This window comes from Alexandromys fortis, unplaced genomic scaffold (genome assembly GCF_014885135.2).
Source record: "Alexandromys fortis isolate MF-2015 unplaced genomic scaffold, M_Fortis_MF-2015_v1.1 scaffold_66, whole genome shotgun sequence".
In the NCBI taxonomy this organism is placed as follows: domain Eukaryota; kingdom Metazoa; phylum Chordata; class Mammalia; order Rodentia; family Cricetidae; genus Alexandromys; species Alexandromys fortis.
The window spans coordinates 8150994-8169620 of record NW_026067950.1 but is presented as its reverse complement, the minus strand read 5'-3'; positions in this window follow the sequence as shown (position 1 = coordinate 8169620).

Below are 18627 nucleotides of genomic sequence, written 5' to 3'. Positions count from 1 at the left end.
TTAATTTGGTACATTTAAGCTGCAAAACAACGACAACAACATAAAACCACTATAAACAGAGGAAAACAGAAATGGAATGAGAAAACCATGTCCCCTAAAAAAAAATGAAGAAAAATGTATTTCCTTTTATTATGTTATGTTATGTGAGATCTGTGTCTAGTTGTGGTTCCCGGAGACACTAACTGTGGGCACCAGAAATAAAGTAAACTTTAGAACCCATTTTTTTTTTTTTTGCTTCAAAAGACCTCTGTAAAAGGAAATAAGTGGACCCAGACAGTGGTAGTGCATTCCTTTAATCACAGCACTTGGGAGGCAGAGGCAGGCGGATCTTTGTGAGTTTGAGGCCAGCCTGGTCTACAAGAGTTAGCTCCAGGACAGGCTCCAAAGCTACAGAGAAACTCAGTCTCAAAAAAAAAAAAAAAAAAGAAAAAGAAAAAAAAAAGGAAATAAGTGGGAGCCACTGGTAGTAGAGGTCCTCCAAAATGTCTTCATTAGAATCAGAATTACAATTGCAAAAAGAAATCAATGACACATTTTCAAAAATGAAATCAATAGTTTTTAGGTTTTCTAGGATGCTGTGCACATTGTTTCTCCTGTCATTATGGAAACTGCTACTTTTACCTCAATCTGATCTTCAAGAGCTAGTAACCTTGTTTGGGTTTCAATAGAAAAGTCACTCATGAATTTACATGGCCATGTGAGCTGTATAGTGTTGATTGCAAAGATATAAAACCAAATAATGCCGTAAAACAGCCCTCCAGGCACACTGCCTTTTTAAACTATTTGCATAAAGATGGACTGCACATTGTTATGTGCATGTAGTCAAACCTTCAGATTCAAAGGAAAGAAAAAAAAACCCTCTTATGTTCCCCAGGGCTCCGAAATTATAGCCTATGTAATCATTTCTCAAGCGGCTTTCAGAGACAAGCAAAAGGAAAGCCTCTCAGCCTTGTTGAAAAGCTGCATCGTGTTTCTTTCTGGGTATAACATGCAACATTAAAACAAAAACCTGCCTCGTGAGATGTCACTTCCATGTAGCACATATGTAAGGAAATGTTGACACAAGGCATTTGGGAAGAGTGAACAAAATCCTTATCAGTTTATAACTAATTCTTCATGTATATGATAAAATTGTAATAGCGAGACAATGAAATAATGGGACATAAAATCCTTTATTGGTCTCTTGAGAAAAGAAAAACATTACCTTTCCTGAGATTTTTATATTTTATTTCTCACTAATTTTCCTTTTAAAGTCAATGTTATATGTGTGGTAACATAATTTATACTTTGAAGGTTTTTGTGCCTTGAGTATGAATCACTGATGAGTTGGTGTTTAATTATGCTTAAGAGATTAGTTTAAAGTGTAAAGCTGATCAAAACTTAACATTGCTGAAACAAAGGTATAGATAGATAATGCAATTCATTTCGCCATTGGGCTTATAAAACAATGACCAGAAAATTTTTTTTTCTCTTTTCCACAGTGCTCTCAAATAAGAGCTATTTCAGCTAATACTCATTCAAAATAAACAAACTATGTTTGTTTGCTGTATTATCAGAGTTGGTCACAAAGAAAAATATAGAATAATGATGTCATTTCCTTTAGAATATTGTATGACCAATGGCTAAATTAACACATTGTTGTATGTTGGTGTATGCGTGTGTGCATGTGCGTGTGTCTGTGTGTATGCATATATATTTGCAGTAAGGATTTGAATTTTAGTAATAGTTCTCAGGATTTTTTTTTAATTTTTTTTAATTTTTTTATAGAGAATAAGAAAAAAAAAGTTTCCGCGTCCTCCCAGCCTCCCATTTCCCTCCCCCCTCCCCCCTCTCCCCTCCCCCTCCCCACTCTCCTCTCCCCCTCCCTCTCCTATCCAAAGAGCAGTCATGGTTCCCTGCCCTGTGGAAAGTCCAAGGTCCTCCCCCCTCCGTCCTTGTCTAGGAAGGTGAACATCCAACCTGGCTAGGCTCCCACAAAGCCGGAACATGAAGTAGGATCAGAACCCCTTGCCATTGACCTTGGCTTCTCATCAGTCCTCATTGTTCGCCATGATCAGAGAGTCCGGTTTTATCCCATGCTTTTTCAGTCACAGTCCAGCTGGCCTTGGTGAGCTCCCAATAGATCAGCCCCCACTGTCTCAGTGGGTGGGTGCACCCCCCGTGGTCCTGACATCCTTGCTCGTGTTCTCCCTCCATCTGCTCCTCATTGGGACCTTGGGAGCTCAGTCCAGTGCTCCAGTGTGGGTCTCTGTTTCTATCTCCATCCATCACCAGATGAAGGTTCTATGGTGATATGAAAGATATTCGTCAGTATTGCTATGGGATAGGGTCATTTCAGGTTCCCTATCCTCCGCTTCCCAAGGGACTAACTGGGAACATCGCCTTGGGCTCCTGGAAGCCCCTCTAGGTTCAAGTCTCTTGCCAACCCTAAGGTGGCTCCCTTAACTAAGATATGTGCTTCCCTGCTCCCCTATCCAACCTTCCTTTATCCCAATCTTCCTGTTTCCCCAAGTTCCCCCAATCCTCCCCTTCTCACTTTTTCTCTCCCCGTCCCCCCTTATCCCCAACCCACCCCACCCCCAAGATCCCAATTTTCTCCCTGGCAATTTTATCTACTTCCCTTAGCCAAGAGGATAACTATATGTTTTTTTCTTGGGTTCACCTTCTTATTTAGCTTCTTTAGGTTCACCAGGTATACACTCCGTGACCTTTATTAATGGCTAGAAACCAATTTTGAGTGAGTACATCCCATGTTCATCTTTTTGGGTCTGGGTTACCTCGCTCAGGATAGTGTTTTCTATTTCCATCCATTTGCATGCAAAATTCGAGAAGTCATTGTTTTTTACCGCAGCATAGTACTCTAATGTGTATATATTCCACACTTTCTTCATCCATTCTTCCATTGAAGGGCATCTAGGTTGTTTCCAGGTTCTGGCTATTACAAATAATACTGCTATGAACATAGTTGAACAAATGCTTTTGTCATATGATAGGGCATCTCTTGGGTATATTCCCAAGAGTGGTATTGCTGGGTCCAGGGGTAGGTTGATCCCGAATTTCCTGAGAAACCGAAACACTGATTTCCAAAGTGGTTGCACAAGATTGCATTCCCACCAGCAATGGATGAGTGTACCCCTTCCTCCACAGCCTCTACAGCAAAGGCTATCATCGCTGCTTTTGATTTTAGCCATTCTGACAGGTGTAAGATGATATCTCAAAGTTGTTTTGATTTGCATTTCCCTGATTGCTAATGAGGTTGAGCATGAACTTAGGTGTCTTTTGGCCATTTGAACTTCTTCTTTTGAGAATTCTCTGTTCAGTTCAGTGCCCCATCTGGAGGCATTACCTAATCCCTGACTTCAAACTCTATCACAGAGCTACAGTAATGAAAACAGTGTGGTATTGGCATAAAAACAGAGAAGTCGACCAATGGAATCACATAGAAGACCCGGAATTTAATCCCCAAACCTATGAACACCTCATTTTCGATAAAGGAGCTAAAAGTATACAATGGAAGAAAGAAAGCATCTTCAACAAATGGTGCTGGCACAACTGGATGTCAACCTGTAGAAGATTGAAATTAGACCCATATCTATCACCTTGCACAAAACTCAAGTCCAAATGGATCAAAGACTTCAATATCAGTCCGAACACACTTAACCTGATAGAAGAGAAAGTGGGAAGTACCCTACAACAGATGGGCACAGGAGATCGCTTCTTAAGTATAACCCCAGCAGCACAGACACTAAGGGCAACATTGAATAAATGGGACCTACTAAAGCTGAGAAGCTTCTGTAAAGCAAAGGACACTAAGACAAAAAGGCAACCTACTGACTGGGAGAAGATCTTCACCAACCCTGCAACAGACAAAGGTCTGATCTCCAAAATATATAGAGAACTCAAGAAACTAGACTTTAAAATGCTAATTAACCCAGTTCTCAGTATTTGTCATCAATGACACCACAAGTTGCTTCAGAGGTCAGTTGGAGATGGAGCGTTCTGTGATCACAAACACGACCCCAGACACCCTACCTACAGCTTGAGTCAGAATGGTTATAATTAAAGTCAATTAAAATAGTTACATGACTGGAGAAAGTAATTAACTGGCAATGTATTTAGCACCAGCTTTCTTCATAGGTACTAAATCCTTTTTTTAAATTATGTGAATTATTTTCTATGGTTTATGAATATGCCAGTCCTAATAATAATGAAAAGCTAACACATACAGGATTTCAAGAAAACAAGGAACTTTCTCAAAAGCTGTAAATGAACAAACTGATCTATATATAATAAAAACCCTTTAGCAGTAATTACACTGATATATCATAGGGTGATATATCCAAAATAGTAATAATCATTAACTGTTAAATTTTACACGAATGACATTTTTACATGGACTTTTGCAAAAACTGACAAATTCAAAGTGCTTGGGCTTCTTAATACTCAAATTTACCTTTGAATAACAATTTTAGCCTTAGAATTTGCAGATGTCAGAATTTAATTGTTTTCTTTCGAGAGTGTTGGGCGAAAGGATGTTTTTGCACATCTTATGAAAGTCGAATTCACCACATCTCTGAAGGTGTTTTCCGTGTAAGTGTGAAGAGCTGAAAAGACTATCAATCATGATGCGTGTTCACGTTTTCTCACAGTGACTAATACCTGAGGTAAACAACTTAATTCTTTCCCTTAAAGGAAAAACACTCACTTTGGCTCACAGTTTTCAAAGATTTCATTCCACAGCCCTGCAACTTAGGGTATCTGGGAACAGTGACAGTTTACATCTTGGTTACAGGATATGGTAGGCCTGTGTGACAGAGAACTTCCTTCGCTTCATGAGACTGGAAGCAAGACAACAGAAGGGGAAGTTGTCTTGGTATCTCCTCCAGGTTACAGCCTAAATTTCTTACACTAAGCCAAGCATTCTAATGTTTTCAACACTTCCCAATACTAAGAGTAAGAGAGAGAGATTGGCTACCAAGCCTTAAGCATAGGGACCTCTCTAGGACAGTTAAATTCAAACCACAGCAGAATACTTCCAAAAATAAGATGTTGTCAAATATGTGATTATTTTTTATAATATTAAATGCATGTCATTTGAAAAAAAAGCCATTGGTTAAAAAATTGAAAAAGAATATGGGATATTCATCTACAAAACATTAATCATTAGCATCTAAAGTTTTCAGTTTGGGGAAATAACTATAGAATCATAAATAATGGAACGGGGGACAGGGAAGATATCTCCATGGATAAAAGGACCCATTGGTCCAGTAGAGCACCTGAGGTGGTTCTCTGTGCCCACAGAGGGTGCTTCACAACCACCTGTAAAATCAGTTCCATGGTATCTGAAGCCTTCTTCTGGCCTCTGTGAAGATTGCACAGATGTGCTGCACATGCAGACAAATAAGCATACACACAAACTAACAAATACTGAATATTTTTAATGAAAAATCTGAAAATTAAGATCTAAATTCATGGAAGTATTTTATTCATTTGGCATATATATGAGCTACTACCTCAGTGGGCACAAGACAGTTCGGTGTACCTTCTCTCCCTTCGTGAATTGTGCCCTCCTGCTGTGAATTAGTTAAGGCAATGCCCCACATCCAGAGTAAAGAAAGCCCATTGCTTTCAGAACTCCACCTGCCCTCTGTTCCCAAAATTCTTGCACCAAAATTTCTATGATTTTACCAGGTTTGCTAAAACTTTGAACAAATGTGTGGTGCAGTATTCTCCTATTGTAGATGGATCTTTAGCCTATCCATTTTTCTCTTTTCTGATCCTTTTAGAAGTAAGCAGCCAGCCCTATCTCCCATGCCCCTCTGCTTCTGTGATAATTGTCCTGAGCTCTCTGGGAGTCTCAACCCTTTCTTAAGTAAAAATTTTCTGACATATGATTTGGGTCAACACAGAAGTATCCTCGGCAGAATTCTTGAAAATTGAAATTTCTTCACTTATTTGTTATTGCCAATAATGAAAGATTTCTTTAAATTGTAAATAAGGTTTAGAGAAAAATAAGAGAATTTATTCTTACTGAAAACATTTTAACTCACGTGAAGCAAGCAATCTCTTTCATTCCTTTTTATCCTTTAAGAAAAGCAGAATCCTCAGTATGGGGCTTCGAATATTTGCATAAACTGCTCGTGCTCTCTGGTCGTGTGGGAGAACAAACAATTACTCTCTACCCACTGAACCTGAAGTACAAATCCATTCATCCATATCTTCTGTCCCTGTCTCTGTCTTTCTCCCTCCCTCCTGCCTTTTTTTCCCTTCCCTTCTCCCTCCTACCTTTTCTTTCTCATTTTTGATTGAACAATACCCTTCACACAGCTAAAATGATACATTTCACCTGACAAAAGAGAATGATAGAAGGCCAGTGTTCATCATCTTGGCACTTGTCTCCCTCACAGCGGTATTTGGATGCATTCAGCATCCTGTTACCTTGCAAAGCTGTCTGCTGCTTTCTTCACTCCCAGCCATTAGTTTTGATGCCTTCCTTTCTTCTGTTTCTTCCTATAAAAATATTATCATGTGTGCCTGTAACACACACAGATTTCTGTGTCTCTGCATAGAAATACTGATGTGTAAATTTTGAATACCCAGAGTAGCCTAGCCATGAAACCTCTTCCCCAGTAACTTGGGAAACCAAGGAAATGTAGGTAGCTCTCCATCCACAGAATAACAGTCCCCAAGAATTAGTTACCCCGACATATTTTTATTCTTGAAATTATTGCTTTATTCTTATCACCTACGTTGACTTATAATACCAAGTATTGGGAGCATGGAAATAACTCATTCAGGATACTCCCCTCTTTGTTTGCTCAGTCCAACCTAACTGTTATCCTCACTACTTATTCAAGTCATGAAACTGCTGAGAGATAGGTTAGAACAAACATAGATCAAACAAAACACTCCTAGCCTAGGCTAAGACTGTAACAACTGTACAACAAAACTGTAACAATATTTAAAAGGGAGATTTAGTGATAAATAACAACAGTCCTATGTCCCACTTCACCAACGGGTCTCCAGCCTGTTGATCACTGTTGAGCCTGCAGCATTAAGAGAGAACAGACCATGAGAAACAGGACATTGGTGACTACAGAAAATGTCTGAATCTTGTTTTATCTAAAGAGAGAGAAACGTTTGATGTAAATGATTTGTTTGGCAAAGCAGCCAGATGGGGGTGCATGCATGAGTCACACTGCCAACTGCGGCAGGCATTTGCTTTGAAAGGTGGGCATACAGGCCACACCCCCCCCAACTATCATCAGATGGTTCTCTTATCTAATCTCAGGAAAGACATAGAGAAAAGTCATAGAGAAAGGAAGCCATGGCAGTCACATGGGACTGAAAGTCTGAGATCTGATGGTTTCCCTTTCCTAGCCTCAGACTACCGCTTGACATCCTTTTATTCTGAAATGTGTTCTCTGGAGTTCTTCCATTTAGACTGATGATTTTTTTTCTCTTTCTCTTCGGCATTCTTTCCTCAGGATGGCCCCACTGTGGCTGACAGGTTGGAGTGGAGGAGACTCAATGTCGTTGCAGCAAAACAAAACAGATGAACTGGGTTTGTGAAGCAAAGGTTTTGAGGTCAAGATGTCCCAGGTCTGAGGCTCACATCATCAACTGCCCTCCGAGGGAAACAACCACCAGGAAATCAAGTTTGTCAAGACTGAAAGAGTACAGGCCATCGGGACCTGTTAATTTACCTGAATTTGAAACAGTGGAGGTACAAAAAAACACACATAAATTTGGATTCTCGATGTTTTGTGTTTTATTTACTTATTTACTTTTATTCTTTGCTTGTGCGTTTGCTTGTGTCAGATGGGGTTTCTCTATAAGATCCTGGCTGTCCTGGACCAGGTGGGCCTAGAACTCAGATGCACTTTCCTCTGCTTTCTGAGTGCTGGGTTTAAAGGCTTTTGCCACCTCTACCAAGTGATTCTGGATTATTGGAGATTTAAAAAGGATTAGCAAGACAAAATGCTTTATGTACAAATTTTCTGGCAGATTTTGTTATAATTAGTGGTAACATTTAGTATGAGAACCTCTATTTAGATTAATTTTGTCAAGACCACTGTGAATATTTTTAATTATTTCTCTCTACAACCACAGCTAACTTTTTCTTTTTTAACTTTACTGCTTATGGTATATATATTATTATACATATAGAATATATACGTTGGGAGTCAGAGGCAGGAAGATCACTTCAAGTTCAATGTCAGCATGCTCTGGATACTGAATTCTATGCCAGCCAGGGCTAAATAGTAAGTCTCAAAGCAAAGCAAAAGTCAATATTTGAAGCTAACTGTAATAGTTGAAGTAGAAGCACAAAAGTATGTTTCAGAATTCTAGAATGTTCAGGATGTCAAACGTTAGTCATAAATTATTAATAAGGATACCACAGATGGAATTAATTACAAAACTTCCCAAAGAGCCTAAGTCATTGTATTAGGTACTGTTGAAATGACCATTTTGGCTGAAGCATGGTCAACTAACGGAAGAGGATTAAGAAGGCTCTACAAATTCTATGTAGATGTGTGTTCGATCCCTTAGCTTTGTTTCTGCTTTGACATTAATAAGTGCCTCTGAAATCTATGTAATGGCCAAATTTGAAAAGTCATGGTTCAAAGAACAGATTCACAGCTCATGGCCTTGATCAAACTCTCAAGAAACTCTCTCCAGAGATCTGATAGATGGCAGATGTTCCACGTGAAGTAGATTAAATATGATGAAGGGCTATTTGACTTTTCTCGAACACACTATTTCTTCAATGTTATCATCAAAGAAGGAAACTTTTGAAATAGCAGTAAGTTAAATGATATCAAGCAAAATGCAGAAACAAAGTAGAATTCTTGTAAGGAAAAACAAAACGGTTTCAGCCATACCACCGTGATAAAGTTAATGAGAAAGAAGAAGGGACAAAATGGAGAAGGAACACATTAAATATTGACAATATATAGTGTAGTGTCTTGTTTGACATATAATTGTAGAACATTTCAGTGGGCAATATGTTTGTGTGTGTACTGTGTTTGTAGCTGTGTGCTCTGTGTGTTGTATTTGTAAATGTCAGGGTGGTACATGTGTGCATGGTGCATACATGTGAGATTTTGAGGTACTAACACCTTCAGTTGTGGGAAGTTCCAAAGCATGATGCAGAATGTTGTCCTTTGTCACACTCTGCCTTAATGCTTTGAAATAAGATCTCTCCGAAATGGGAGGAACTGGGAGGAATAGAGAGAAGGGAAACTGTAGTAAGGATATATTGGATGAGAAACTTTATTTTCAATGAAAGGGGGGAGACAAAGAAACAACTCTCTCACTGAAACACAACCTGATAATTTTATCTAGGCTGGCTATCCTGAAAGTTTTTGAGATCCACCTGTCTCTTCACACCAATGATGGGTTTCAAGTCCACACAGACATACCATTTTTTTCGTGTGGGTGATGTAGATTCTAACTCCAATGGTTTTACTTGCAGATCAAATATTCTCACCTACATACCGCTAAAATATTCTCAAAATGCAATTCTGAAATATCCAGACAAGAAAAATGAATAGTAGAGGGGGTAAACAACTCACAGATTTAACAACAAACAAAAAATAGCAAACAAACAAAAACTCACATCAGAGAACCAAGATATCTGTTAAAACTTCTAATCCCAGGCCAGACAGTGGTGGCACACACCATTAATCCCAACACTCAGGAGGCAGAGGCAAGTAGATTCCTGTGATATCGACACCAGTATGTCTACAAGAGCTAGTTTCAGTACAGGCTCCAAAGCTACAGAGAAACCGTCTCAATAAACAAAACAAAACAAAAATCCCTTCTAAACCCTTCATGCTTTTTAAGTTGTTTCTTTGAAATCATTTCTTCTAGTAACATTAGGAAACATGAGGCAAATAGTATCAAGTGTTTATGTAAAACAGCAAAAGTGTCCAACCATAAATCTCTCCACTATAGCTTCTGAAATGCAAATAAATTCCTAGTCGAGTCAAAATGTACAGCTAGGAAGGCCAGCCTTGTGTTTGCAGTCTGTGTGCACTCCCTATCATACATCATACGTCTCCACAAACGGCACAGAAATAAAAGCCAGAGTCTGCTGACAGCATCATGAATTTGAACTCAGCAAGTCATGTAAATACACAATTTCCTCATATGAAAGGAGGGACATAAATGCCCCCTTTTTCAAAGTATTTTGTTTTCAAGGACATGATCCATTTTTCGAGCTCTTAGAAAACACACGTTGGCAGAGAAGATACCTCAGCTTGCAAACTGTTTGCATTGAAAGAATGAAGACACGAATTCTATCCCAGAACCTGGATTTTAAAAGCCAGCCGCAATAGTGAGCACTTGCAATCCCAGCAATGGGGAAGCAGAAGTGGAGACAGGTTAATATCTTGGGCTCACTAGCCTTCAATCCTAGCAAATTTACAAGACAACAATACACCCTTTTTTACAGTGTATGGCATCTGAGGAATACAAGTGGTTATACTGTGAACATATGCACATGTTCAGTACACACAGATACAAACACATACACAGAAACACACAGAAACAGATGACACACACACGTCCTTGCATGTAATATATTTTATATAGGCATTTGACTAAGTTTGCATTTTGCTTAAAGTTAATCAACAATAGGAAACAAATAAGAGACTCTTTCAGGCGGTGATATAAAAGGCTATGGGCAAAAAAATTCATTTCAGAAAATTTTACTAGTAAGATACTGTCAAAACCACATGTTTTTCACAAGACAGCGTGAAAAAAATTAATTAGAAGTAGAAACACTGTTATTCAAGTGAGCAAATGACATTTACCGAGATTGGTGCATCTATAGGACAATTTTGATAACCTCTGAATGCCATTGAGCATCAAAGATTAAAAATCATTACCCAAGACAATCACACACATAAGCATAGACACACACAGCATATCCATCATATACAACGCAAATATGCTTATCATATCTGCTAAGACAAGCTAACTTTTGTACATTAAAAAGTCAACGTGGTTGGAGCTAATTTGAAGTCTAGTGTCAACAGAGTAGGATGAATGGTCCCATCAAAAAGTGAAGATTTAAAAACACTCATTTAATAAAGTAGAAGGAGATAACCTGAATAAACTCCCATTCTCTCATCATCAGTGTGACCCATACTTGTAGCTATTTCTTTTTTTTTTTTTTACTTCCCTGCAGTGTGATGTTCAGTAATGTCAGAAAATAAGCCATAAGCTTGTGTTTTGTGCCTAGAATAAAACATTTTTGTTATAACGTGCAACAGACACATGGAGCTTTTATAAATCCAGTTCTGGATGGGATGTCCAAAACATCCGGAAAACTCAGGTGATGGAGTATGTTCTGACAAGGTTGAAGTACGGGGCCTTGGTGTCTGATGGCAGCATACACGCTGTCTCTGTTTCAGGTACCAGTTGGTTTCAAAACCACAGACTCATTATCCCTGCCAATGGCATCCAAATCAGGAAAGGTTCAGTGAAGAATCACACTCTTCCCCAACTCAATATTCTGTTTCAAATAGCAAATCACTGGGGAGTTTCAGTAGGAGTATAAAAAGAAGAAAACCAATCATCCAATTAGATAGAAGGAAGGATATATAACGCAAAGATAATTCTTCATTATTTTCCCAACTAAGATATAAACCAAATCAAAATGTGACAGAAATATGCTTCATTAACTGACCTGCAGGGCCATAACCTTTTATTCTTATCTGTTCATTTCAGTTACTACTAAATATATGAGGTCACAGTGATTTCCTTTCCTCATTCCTGTAGCTCATATTTTCTAGTATTTTCTTGCTCTTAAAAATAATGACTTTGTCTAGCAGCTGTGAATGTCAAAGCAGTTTCCCTTCAGTTTTAAGTAGAGACACTGTGTTCTTTTTCTGTTTGTTTCAGCACTTCACAGGGAAATATAATCGTGTTAAAAATAAGAAAATCTATCAAAATTTCTAACCATAAAAATGGTTAGAGACACTTAAAAAATAGAAGTGCTTACTTTGGAAAATTTTCAGAATTTTTGAGTTATGTTCTCTATACACAATGGAGCTGAATGGCTCTTCTGGGCACCAGGTCAAGCAAAGTGTTCCATTCCCTAGGTGTAGTGCCGTCAAGAACGTATAAATGTGCTGTGTTCTCTATTGATTTGTTCCTCTTATCAAGTAAAGATTTATGCCTTGCTTTATAAACAGGCTTAAAACAACAACAAAAAATGACTTTGGATTTCAGATATTTAATTGAACATCATAGAAACCAAATTGGTTTCTTAGTTCTCACTGATGTCATTTTCATGGCATTTTTAGATCTGTGAAAGAATTTAAACAAATTAGCATCCAGAGGCTTTAAAATGAAAGAAACATCAACCTAAAAAACAAAAGAATCAAGGCCATTTAAACTTCAACTTCAACTGCATTGCAGGCCAAGCATTGCTCGTGAATTGTGTGGACAAGCAAATGTGTTCCCACTTGTAAAGCATGGTCCATACTGTTTAGTTCCAACAAAGCCCTGAAAGACAGTGCTTCTTTTCAACCCAGCTTTGGAAGAGTACCACGAGAAAACCCAGGAATCTTCTAGCTAGAATGTCCACCTCTGCCTCTGTCGTGGGTTCATGCTCAGCAGTGAGTACTGTATTCTAAGAGTCTATAATCAAGTTTCAGGGTTAACACTTTTTATAATATTAAGAAGCCTCTCAAGGGTCCAGGTTCAGTGGGCAGACAAATAGACAAAGGATTCCCAGACTCTCAGTAAAGGCAGCAGAGTCTGAGGCAGATATTCCATTCACAAAGGCTGAGCAGGTGAAGGGTGAAAATGAACAGTTCTGGCTGCATGGCTTGCTCTGAAATGCTAGTACGTTAATAAGTAGCAATCCTGGGGAGAGGTTTTCGATGTTAAGGTACATGCAGTGCAATCTTGAAGAACATACATTAAAGTCACAAATCATGTAAATGTCTACCTGGTGTGGGGACAGGCCTATGAAGGAATTAACATTGGATCCACAGAGCAAGACAGCTAGCCAGGCAAGCTACATGTCAAGCTCTGGGTTTAACTAAGTAAATTTGCCTCAAATAATAAAATGGAGGGTGAGAGAGAAAGACTCCCCTCATCGACATCGCCCCCATATCACCACATGTGAATGAGTGCCTCCATCCATAAATGTGCAAACACACAAACAGTCATACATTATACACATCACGAGAAACAAAGAAAACTAGGGAATACCATATAACCTACCTAGGCAGACTGATCCTCTACTTCTGAATTATAGAAACTGGGTAGAATCAATTTAGAAGCATTTTCTATTCTTCATTTTCTCAAAGAGATGCTAATGGTTAATATACTATAATTTAAGGCAAACAGATATGTAAACTAAAGACAATAGATGGTAAAAACCTCAACTTGACATATGAGGGAAAACTGTAACTCTTCACTCAAGATGTTTCTGATCTGAAAACGAACTTCGAAGTTTTCTTTTACAATACAATGAGTGATACACATACTGACACAAATGTGTGTGTACATGCATAGTACAAACACATGCAAGCACATACAAGCACAAAACAAATCAAATCTCTGTCGTGGAAAGAAAGAACATAGACACTGATAACAAAGCCGTTACTTTACTACTATTTCACAGATGATGCAAGAAGATAGTTCCAGAGTCCCAAAGACTCCATAAGGCTGTTGGCCAGGAGGGATCAAACTCTGAAGCCTTAACCATCCAGGAAATGCACAGCAGAAATAGATGAGAAATACCTAGAAGTTAGGAGACTGAAGATTGTATAAGCCTCGTGTGTTTGTTTCTTTGCTTTCCTGTCTATGCCGCAATTCATATTAAGACAAAAGAGTTGGCGCACCGGACTGAAATCTCAAGGTCCAAATCAGGAGCACAAGGAGAGAGAGCACGAGCAAGGAACTCAGGACCGAGGGGGGCACCCACACACTGAGACAATGGGGATGTTCTATCGGGAACTCACCAAGGCCAGCTGGCCTGGGTCTGAAAAAGCCTGGGTTAAAACTGGTCTTGCTGAACATAGCGGACAATGAGGACTACTGAGACTCCAAGAACAATGGCAATGGGTTTTTGATCCTACTGCACCTATTGGTTTTGTGGGAGCCTAGGCAGTTTGGATGCTCACCTTACTAGACCTGGATGGAGGTGGGTGGTCCTTGGACTTCCCACAGGGCAGGGAACCCTGATTGCTCTTTGGGCTTATGAGGGAGGGGAACTTGATTGGGGGAGGGGGAGGGAAAGGGGAGGCGGCGGTGGGGAAGAGACAGAAATCTTTAATTAATAAATAAATAAATTTAAAAAAAAGACAAAAGAGTGAAGTAGTTGAGGTGGATCTGTATGTTGGAACGATTCAAACATATGTACCCTTTAGATGAAATAGAAAATATTTGGGAGGTAAGTTATTGGCTAAAGGATGGGAGAGACGGATCAGTTGCTATGAGCATTTCTGCTCTTTCAGAGGACCAAAGTTCAATTCCCAGAACCCACACCAGAAGGTTAACAATCTCCTGTAATTCCAGCTCCAGGGAGTTAGATGCTCTCTTCTAGGTTCCACAGAAAACAGCACCCACATAAGACATACACACCTGTATACACACAGACATAGGCATATATAGATAAAAATTAAATGCCTTTTTAAGAGGTACATTAGGCAATTCTTATACCTTCCTAATTGTATTCTTGGTACTAGAGATACAGAAATTGGGAAACCAAAAAATTTAAAAACTCACTGGCCGTTCCGAGTTTTGTCGCAGGGCCAGCTCATATTGCAATATCCTGAAACTCTCCTAACTCTCCAGTGCCCCTCTCTTTCCTTTTTAAACTTTAATAAGTAAAAGCTAACATAGAGGAACTGACTGTATTTAAGGCATGCAGCTGAACAATTTTAAATGATCACAGCAACCCAGCTTACTAATACATCTATCACTTTTCACATAATTATCCTTTTTGTGACGGTACTGCTTGAGATCTAATCTCTTCAGTTTCCAAGCATACCATCTTTGAAAGCTGACGACAGTTGTCATACTGTATCCAAGATCTTCAGAACGGATGGATCATGCTAACGATCTGTACACTTTGAGAACATCTGCAATGCCCTACCCCCAAAGCCTCGGCAGCCACCATTAGCCTTTTAAGTTCCACATATATTTCCTTGATATTACAGAGATCTTGTTAAAGTCAACATGATCATTATTTCTTTTATGAATTAATATATCAGGTTTTTTTATCTTTTCTTCCCTAATTACTATATCCCTATCATGTGGTACAGAGCAAATATTTAAAAATCATTCACTCAATAACCTGCCTCCTAAAAGTCCTCTTCGTAGCATGTGTGAGACCTTGAAAGCTGCTTTTGTTTTCTGAAGGCATTCTATTCCCTTTGGGAAGGAGGACCTACACCAGGATGCTGACAGCCTTTTCACATGGAGACACTTGTGTGCCTCCTGGAGGACAATATCCGCACTGGGAAGTGGAGATCAACTAATCACCTCATGACTTAGGATGATAATTACAATAGAATACACCTGCTCAGCACAGTTACTGACTAGCCAGAGGAACACAAAAAAACCTGGAGGTCAAGATAATGCAAAATGCTCAGGTATATTTATACCAACTTAAGCTCATTGTAGCAATCTCTTGCATTTTGCTGTTCCAGAATTTTCTAGTATTCAGCATCTCCAACATCTTGCCATCTGCTCCTCTCTGTATAAGGAAACTATGCCGTGCTTATCAGTTGGTCGTATTTAAAACCCATCTTTAATTTACAATAATATTTGTGATTAAGATGAAAAACCAGTATCAGAACAACAAACGTGACTTGGTTTCTCTTGTGTGAAGAAACTCTTTTTTTTTTTTTTTTTTTTTTTTTTTTTAAGAGATGAAAGCTTGAGGGGTATTTGAGAAGAGGGAGGGGACAGGTGGGAAGGGCAGGAGGAATAAGAGAATGAAAAACCTGACCAAAGTATGTACTACACACACATGACCACACTCACAAACAAAATGTCTATTTTGTACAAGTAATATACACTTGCTAAAAGGAAACAATTTTCAAATGAATGAATTTTGAGAATCCTCCACAGGTAGTTAACGAGTGCTAAACTGAGGGTTTTAAAAAAAATTCAAAGCCTATCTCATTAAAAAACAAACCTTTGAGATAAGTCATTCTTCCATAACTCAAACTGCCTTTGAACTCAGTACACCTGCTGCCTCGCTTTCCCAAGTGCTGGGATTCCAGGCAAGAACTATCACATCAACAGGGGCAGCTGAAGAACCATAATTTTAAAGCTATAAAAATGATTTGTGTTGTGTCCTGCCCACTTGAAGTCACACTTTGTCATACTGAAATCACGAAGGCGTCATTAGAACAACCACATTATTTAACCATGGTGTTTTTTCAATCATAAGACTCCTAGCTTAGAGACCCAACTTTGTCAAACCGAGATGAAGTTCTGGAAAATTTTTCGCTAAGGAAACCAAATGCCCCAAAGAGTGTGAAGTCTGTACTTCTTTTCTCTCAGGTTAATGTGACCCATTAATACATTTCAGCGTTTTTGGTGCATTTAAAATCAGTTTATTAAATTCTTCTCCAAATGGGGGGAAAAATGTCTTCAGACACACCATAACGGAACACTGTGAAAATTAAGGCAACGGAGCCCCCTGGTGGATGTTTCTAACGTAGCAAGCAATAAAACACCATTTAAATCAATGGTTTTGCCGAAATTGATGAGTTCAATAGTGACTAAGACAGCAATCGTTTATCATATAAATTCTACCTGTATTGATAAGAATAACTTTTCTGGTGTAGGTAAGAATCTCGGAGTGTGCGTCCCTACTCAATGAAATACAAGTTATTTTTTAATTTATCAATTTTTATTATATTTATATTATTTACAACATTTTTACATGACTAGTTTCTCCTCCTTCCTCTCCACTAAGCCCCTCCACCTCCCTTCTGCAATTCCCCTACTCTTGTCCACTCCTCCATTTCTTTCTTTCTTTCTTTTTTTTTTTTTTTTTCGAGACAGGGTTTCTCTGCAGCTTTGGATCCTGGTCTGGAACTAGCTCTTGTAGACCAGGCTGGCCTCGAACTCACAGAGATCCACCTACCTCTGCCTCCCGAGTGCTAGGATTAAAGGTGTGCGCCACCACCGCCCCGCCACTCCTCCATTTCTATTCAGAGAAGGGCAGGCCCTCCGTGGAAATCAACCCAACATGGTAAACCTAGCTAAAGGCAGGACGGGGAAACCCAGTGTGAGAAATAGGGTCCCAAACCAAAGTAACAGAGTAAGAGACAGCCCCTGCTCCCATGGTTAGGAGTCCCACAGGAAGACGCAGCTACACAACTGTAACATACATGCAGAGGGCCTTGGTCAGTCCTATGCAGGTGCACTGGTTGTCTCTTCAGTCTCTGTGAGCCACTATGAGTCCAGGGTAGTAGAATCTATGGGTTTTCTTGTGGTGTCCTTGACCCAACTGACTCCTACACTCCTTCCCCCTCCCTTCTGCAGGATTCTCTGAGCTCCACCTGATGTTTGGCTGTGGGTCTCTGCATCTGTTTCCTTGCAGATCCCAGTTGCTACCCATTCACATTTAAGTTCTTTCTCAAAAGAAAAAAAAAAAACCCTATACAACAACAAAACCAAGAAAACAAAATAGAACAACACGCAAAAGAGAAAAACAAACAAATGGTAGTCAAATAAAAGAACACAAAAAATGTTAGTCAGCTATCCCTGAACATGACACCTGCTCTGGAGTGGCTGCGATACCCAGTATCACCTCATTCAAGGGGATAAATGTCCCCTTTCCAGCAGTTACACTATCATATAACTTTTATATAAGATAGTATTTCATATAACATTAACCTTTGTCCTAGGGCAAGGTTTTGTTCATTTATTTGCTCATTCTTTCATTTTTTTTAAAAAATACAACAAAATTAAAGATAATAAGAAAAACAAAACTATCACATTGAAGTTTGAGAGGGCAAACAAACATAAGGAAAAGCGGCCAAGAGAAGGCACAAGAATCAGAGACCCATTCTTTTGCACATCCAGGGGTCCTATAAGCACACATAACTGGAAGCCAGAGTATAAGCGCAGAGGACCTGGTGCAGGTCCATAGACACTCTGTGCATGCTGCTTTAGTCTCTGTGAGTTCACATGAGCTTAGAGCATGATTGAGAGGTTCATGTTCCCCTGCTGTCCACCCCCCCACTCTTTCCATCTCCTTTTCTGCAGTGTTCTCTGAGTTAGAGGGGAGGGATTCATGAAGACCTTCCAAATAGGGCTTCGTGTTCCAGGGTCTCTTGCTCTCTGGATAATGCCTGGCTCTGGGTCTCTGTATTTCTACCCATCTGCTTCATGAAGAAGTTCCTCCAATGATGGTTGAAACTTAACAGGGACCATTAGTGAACAGGAGAACAATTTCATGAGAGGGGGGAAAAGGTACAACACAGTTGAGATCAAGGCCAAAAGGAGCATCCTAGAGGGGGAGCTGAAGATTGGGAAGGATAACCAACACTGGGATGCTTGAAAAAATGTGGAAACCTACTATTTGTATGTTTCAAGCACGTGTGTCTGTGAATATCAATATATAGGCATATGTTC